We start from the raw sequence: 7,390 nt of genomic DNA on the forward strand, positions 1-7,390 counted from the left end.
AGCATAAGATAAAACAACATGAATATAATTTAATAAAGCATAGGTTAAAACAACATAAATACAATTTAAGAAAGCTTAGGATAAAACTACTTAAATATAATTGAATAAAGCATAGGTTAAAACAACATAAATACAATTCAATAAAGCATAGGTTAAAACAACATAAATACAAGTTAATAAAGCATAGGATAAAACAACATAAATACAATTTAATAAAGCATAGGATAAAACAACATGAATACAATTTAATAAAGCATAGGATAAAACAACATAAATACAATTTAATAAAGCATAGGACAAAACAACATAAATACAATTTAATAAAGCATAGGATAAAACAACATAAATACAATTTAATGAAACATAGGATAAACAACATAAATACAATTTAATAAAGCATAGGACAAAACAACATAAATACAATTTAATAAAGCATATGTTAAAACAACATAAATACAATTTAATAAAGCATAAGATAAAACAACATGAATATAATTTAGTAAAGCATAAGATAAAACAACATGAATATAATTTAATAAAGCATAGGTTAAAACAACATAAATACAATTTAAGAAAGCTTAGGATAAAACTACTTAAATATAATTGAATAAAGCATAGGTTAAAACAACATAAATACAATTGAATAAAGCATAGGTTAAAACAACATAAATACAAGTTAATAAAGCATAGGATAAAACAACATAAATACAATTTAATAAAGCATAGGATAAAACAACATGAATACAATTTAATAAAGCATAGGATAAAACAACATAAATACAATTTAATAAAGCATAGGACAAAACAACATAAATACAATTTAATAAAGCATAGGATAAAACAACATAAATACAATTTAATGAAACATAGGATAAACAACATAAATACAATTTAATAAAGCATAGGACAAAACAACATAAATACAATTTAATAAAGCATATGTTAAAACAACATAAATACAATTTAATAAAGCATAAGATAAAACAACATGAATATAATTTAGTAAAGCATAAGATAAAACAACATAATACAATTTAATAAAGCATAGGACAAAACAACATAAATACAATTTAATAAAGCATATGTTAAAGCAACATAAATACAATTTAATAAAGCATAGGTTAAAACAACATAAATACAATTTATAAAGCATAGGATAAAACAACATAAATACAATTTAATAAAGCATAGGATAAAACAACATAAATACAATTTAATAAAGCATAGGATAAAACAACATAAATACAATTTAATAAAGCATATGATTAAACAACATAAATACAATTTAATAAAGCATAGGATAAAACAACATAAATACAATTTAATAAAGCATAGGATAAAACAACATAAATACAATTTAATAAAGCATAGGATAAAACAACATAAATACAATTTAATAAAGCATAGGATAAAACAACATAAATACAATTTAATAAAGCATAGGATAAAACAACATAAATACAATTTAATAAAGCATAGGATAAAACAACATAAATACAATTTAATAAAGCATAGGATAAAACAACATAAATAAAATTTAATAAAGCATAGGTTAAAACAACATAAATACAATTTAATAAAGCATAGGACAAAACAACATAAATAAAATTTAATAAAGCATAGTTTAAAACAACATGAATACAATTTAATAAAGCACAGTATAAAACCACAGAAATTCAATTTAATAAAGCATAGGATAAAACAACATGAATACAATTTAATAAAGCATAGTATAAAACAACATAAATACAATTTAATAAAGCATAGGTTAAAACAACATAAATACAATTTAATAAAGCATAGGACAAAACAACATAAATACAATTTAATAAAGCATAGGTTAAAACAACATAAATAAAAGTTAATAAAACATAGGATAAAACAACATAAATACAATTTAATAAAGCGTAGGATAAAACAACATGAATACAATTTAATAAAGCATAGGATAAAACAACATAAATACAATTTAATAAAGCATAGGTTAAAACAACATAAATACAATTTAATAAAGCATAGGCTAAAACTACATAAATACAATTTAATAAAGCATAGGATAAAACAAATTAAATACAATATAATAAAGCAAAGGATAAAACAACATAAATTCAATTTAATAAAGCATAGGATAAAACAACATAAATACAATTTAATTAAGCATAGGTTAAAACAACATAAATACAATTTAATAAAGCATAGGATAAAACAATATAAATACAATTTAATAAAGCATAGGACAAAACAACATAAATACAATTTAATAAAGCATATGTTAAAGCAACATAAATACAATTTAAAAAAGCATAGGATAAAACCACATAAATACAATTTAATAAAGCACAGGATAAAACAACATAAATTAAAATTTAATAAAGCATAGGACAAAACAACATACATACAATTTAATAAATCATAGGATAAAACAACATAAATACAATTTAATGAAACATAGGATAAACAACATAAATACAATTTAATAAAGCATAGGACAAAACAACATAAATACAATTTAATAAAGCATATGTTAAAACAACATAAATACAATTTAATAAAGCATAAGATAAAACAACATGAATATAATTTAGTAAAGCATAAGATAAAACAACATGAATATAATTTAATAAAGCATAGGTTAAAACAACATAAATACAATTTAAGAAAGCTTAGGATAAAACTACTTAAATATAATTGAATAAAGCATAGGTTAAAACAACATAAATACAATTCAATAAAGCATAGGTTAAAACAACATAAATACAAGTTAATAAAGCATAGGATAAAACAACATAAATACAATTTAATAAAGCATAGGATAAAACAACATGAATACAATTTAATAAAGCATAGGATAAAACAACATAAATACAATTTAATAAAGCATAGGACAAAACAACATAAATACAATTTAATAAAGCATAGGACAAAACAACATAAATACAATTTAATAAAGCATATGTTAAAACAACATAAATACAATTTAATAAAGCATAAGATAAAACAACATGAATATAATTTAGTAAAGCATAAGATAAAACAACATGAATATAATTTAATAAAGCATAGGTTAAAACAACATAAATACAATTTAAGAAAGCTTAGGATAAAACTACTTAAATATAATTGAATAAAGCATAGGTTAAAACAACATAAATACAATTGAATAAAGCATAGGTTAAAACAACATAAATACAAGTTAATAAAGCATAGGATAAAACAACATAAATACAATTTAATAAAGCATAGGATAAAACAACATGAATACAATTTAATAAAGCATAGGATAAAACAACATAAATACAATTTAATAAAGCATAGGACAAAACAACATAAATACAATTTAATAAAGCATAGGATAAAACAACATAAATACAATTTAATGAAACATAGGATAAACAACATAAATACAATTTAATAAAGCATAGGACAAAACAACATAAATACAATTTAATAAAGCATATGTTAAAACAACATAAATACAATTTAATAAAGCATAAGATAAAACAACATGAATATAATTTAGTAAAGCATAAGATAAAACAACATAATACAATTTAATAAAGCATAGGACAAAACAACATAAATACAATTTAATAAAGCATATGTTAAAGCAACATAAATACAATTTAATAAAGCATAGGTTAAAACAACATAAATACAATTTATAAAGCATAGGATAAAACAACATAAATACAATTTAATAAAGCATAGGATAAAACAACATAAATACAATTTAATAAAGCATAGGATAAAACAACATAAATACAATTTAATAAAGCATATGATTAAACAACATAAATACAATTTAATAAAGCATAGGATAAAACAACATAAATACAATTTAATAAAGCATATGTTAAAACAACATGAATATAATTTAGTAAAGCATAAGATAAAACAACATGAATATAATTTAATAAAGCATATGTTAAAACAACATAAATACAATTTAATAAAGCATAAGATAAAACAACATGAATATAATTTAGTAAAGCATAAGATAAAACAACATGAATATAATTTAATAAAGCATAGGTTAAAACAACATAAATACAATTTAAGAAAGCTTAGGATAAAACTACTTAAATATAATTGAATAAAGCATAGGTTAAAACAACATAAATACAATTCAATAAAGCATAGGTTAAAACAACATAAATACAAGTTAATAAAGCATAGGATAAAACAACATAAATACAATTTAATAAAGCATAGGATAAAACAACATGAATACAATTTAATAAAGCATAGGATAAAACAACATAAATACAATTTAATAAAGCATAGGACAAAACAACATAAATACAATTTAATAAAGCATAGGATAAAACAACATAAATACAATTTAATGAAACATAGGATAAACAACATAAATACAATTTAATAAAGCATAGGACAAAACAACATAAATACAATTTAATAAAGCATATGTTAAAACAACATAAATACAATTTAATAAAGCATAAGATAAAACAACATGAATATAATTTAGTAAAGCATAAGATAAAACAACATGAATATAATTTAATAAAGCATAGGTTAAAACAACATAAATACAATTTAAGAAAGCTTAGGATAAAACTACTTAAATATAATTGAATAAAGCATAGGTTAAAACAACATAAATACAATTGAATAAAGCATAGGTTAAAACAACATAAATACAAGTTAATAAAGCATAGGATAAAACAACATAAATACAATTTAATAAAGCATAGGATAAAACAACATGAATACAATTTAATAAAGCATAGGATAAAACAACATAAATACAATTTAATAAAGCATAGGACAAAACAACATAAATACAATTTAATAAAGCATAGGATAAAACAACATAAATACAATTTAATGAAACATAGGATAAACAACATAAATACAATTTAATAAAGCATAGGACAAAACAACATAAATACAATTTAATAAAGCATATGTTAAAACAACATAAATACAATTTAATAAAGCATAAGATAAAACAACATGAATATAATTTAGTAAAGCATAAGATAAAACAACATAATACAATTTAATAAAGCATAGGACAAAACAACATAAATACAATTTAATAAAGCATATGTTAAAGCAACATAAATACAATTTAATAAAGCATAGGTTAAAACAACATAAATACAATTTATAAAGCATAGGATAAAACAACATAAATACAATTTAATAAAGCATAGGATAAAACAACATAAATACAATTTAATAAAGCATAGGATAAAACAACATAAATACAATTTAATAAAGCATATGATTAAACAACATAAATACAATTTAATAAAGCATAGGATAAAACAACATAAATACAATTTAATAAAGCATAGGATAAAACAACATAAATACAATTTAATAAAGCATAGGATAAAACAACATAAATACAATTTAATAAAGCATAGGATAAAACAACATAAATACAATTTAATAAAGCATAGGATAAAACAACATAAATACAATTTAATAAAGCATAGGATAAAACAACATAAATAAAATTTAATAAAGCATAGGTTAAAACAACATAAATACAATTTAATAAAGCATAGGACAAAACAACATAAATAAAATTTAATAAAGCATAGTTTAAAACAACATGAATACAATTTAATAAAGCACAGTATAAAACCACAGAAATACAATTTAATAAAGCATAGGATAAAACAACATGAATACAATTTAATAAAGCATAGTATAAAACAACATAAATACAATTTAATAAAGCATAGGACAAAACAACATAAATACAATTTAATAAAGCATAGGTTAAAACAACATAAATAAAAGTTAATAAAGCATAGGATAAAACAACATAAATACAATTTAATAAAGCGTAGGATAAAACAACATGAATACAATTTAATAAAGCATAGGATAAAACAACATAAATACAATTTAATAAAGCATAGGTTAAAACAACATAAATACAATTTAATAAAGCATAGGCTAAAACTACATAAATACAATTTAATAAAGCATAGGATAAAACAAATTAAATACAATATAATAAAGCAAAGGATAAAACAACATAAATTCAATTTAATAAAGCATAGGATAAAACAACATAAATACAATTTAATAAAGCATAGGTTAAAACAACATAAATACAATTTAATAAAGCATAGGATAAAACAACATAAATACAATTTAATGAAACATAGGATAAACAACATAAATACAATTTAATAAAGCATAGGACAAAACAACATAAATACAATTTAATAAAGCATATGTTAAAACAACATAAATACAATTTAATAAAGCATAAGATAAAACAACATGAATATAATTTAGTAAAGCATAAGATAAAACAACATAATACAATTTAATAAAGCATAGGACAAAACAACATAAATACAATTTAATAAAGCATATGTTAAAGCAACATAAATACAATTTAATAAAGCATAGGTTAAAACAACATAAATACAATTTATAAAGCATAGGATAAAACAACATAAATACAATTTAATAAAGCATAGGATAAAACAACATAAATACAATTTAATAAAGCATAGGATAAAACAACATAAATACAATTTAATAAAGCATATGATTAAACAACATAAATACAATTTAATAAAGCATAGGATAAAACAACATAAATACAATTTAATAAAGCATAGGATAAAACAACATAAATACAATTTAATAAAGCATAGGATAAAACAACATAAATACAATTTAATAAAGCATAGGATAAAACAACATAAATACAATTTAATAAAGCATAGGATAAAACAACATAAATACAATTTAATAAAGCATAGGATAAAACAACATAAATACAATTTAATAAAGCATAGGATAAAACAACATAAATAAAATTTAATAAAGCATAGGTTAAAACAACATAAATACAATTTAATAAAGCATAGGACAAAACAACATAAATAAAATTTAATAAAGCATAGTTTAAAACAACATGAATACAATTTAATAAAGCACAGTATAAAACCACAGAAATACAATTTAATAAAGCATAGGATAAAACAACATGAATACAATTTAATAAAGCATAGTATAAAACAACATAAATACAATTTAATAAAGCATAGGACAAAACAACATAAATACAATTTAATAAAGCATAGGTTAAAACAACATAAATAAAAGTTAATAAAGCATAGGATAAAACAACATAAATACAATTTAATAAAGCGTAGGATAAAACAACATGAATACAATTTAATAAAGCATAGGATAAAACAACATAAATACAATTTAATAAAGCATAGGTTAAAACAACATAAATACAATTTAATAAAGCATAGGCTAAAACTACATAAATACAATTTAATAAAGCATAGGATAAAACAAATTAAATACAATATAATAAAGCAAAGGATAAAACAACATAAATTCAATTTAATAAAGCATAGGATAAAACAACATAAAT

Source organism: Phyllobates terribilis, unplaced genomic scaffold, assembly GCF_046119375.1.
Source record: "Phyllobates terribilis strain yellow unplaced genomic scaffold, ASM4611937v1 Scaffold_20__1_contigs__length_20440879, whole genome shotgun sequence".
NCBI classification, from domain to species: Eukaryota; Metazoa; Chordata; class Amphibia; order Anura; family Dendrobatidae; genus Phyllobates; species Phyllobates terribilis.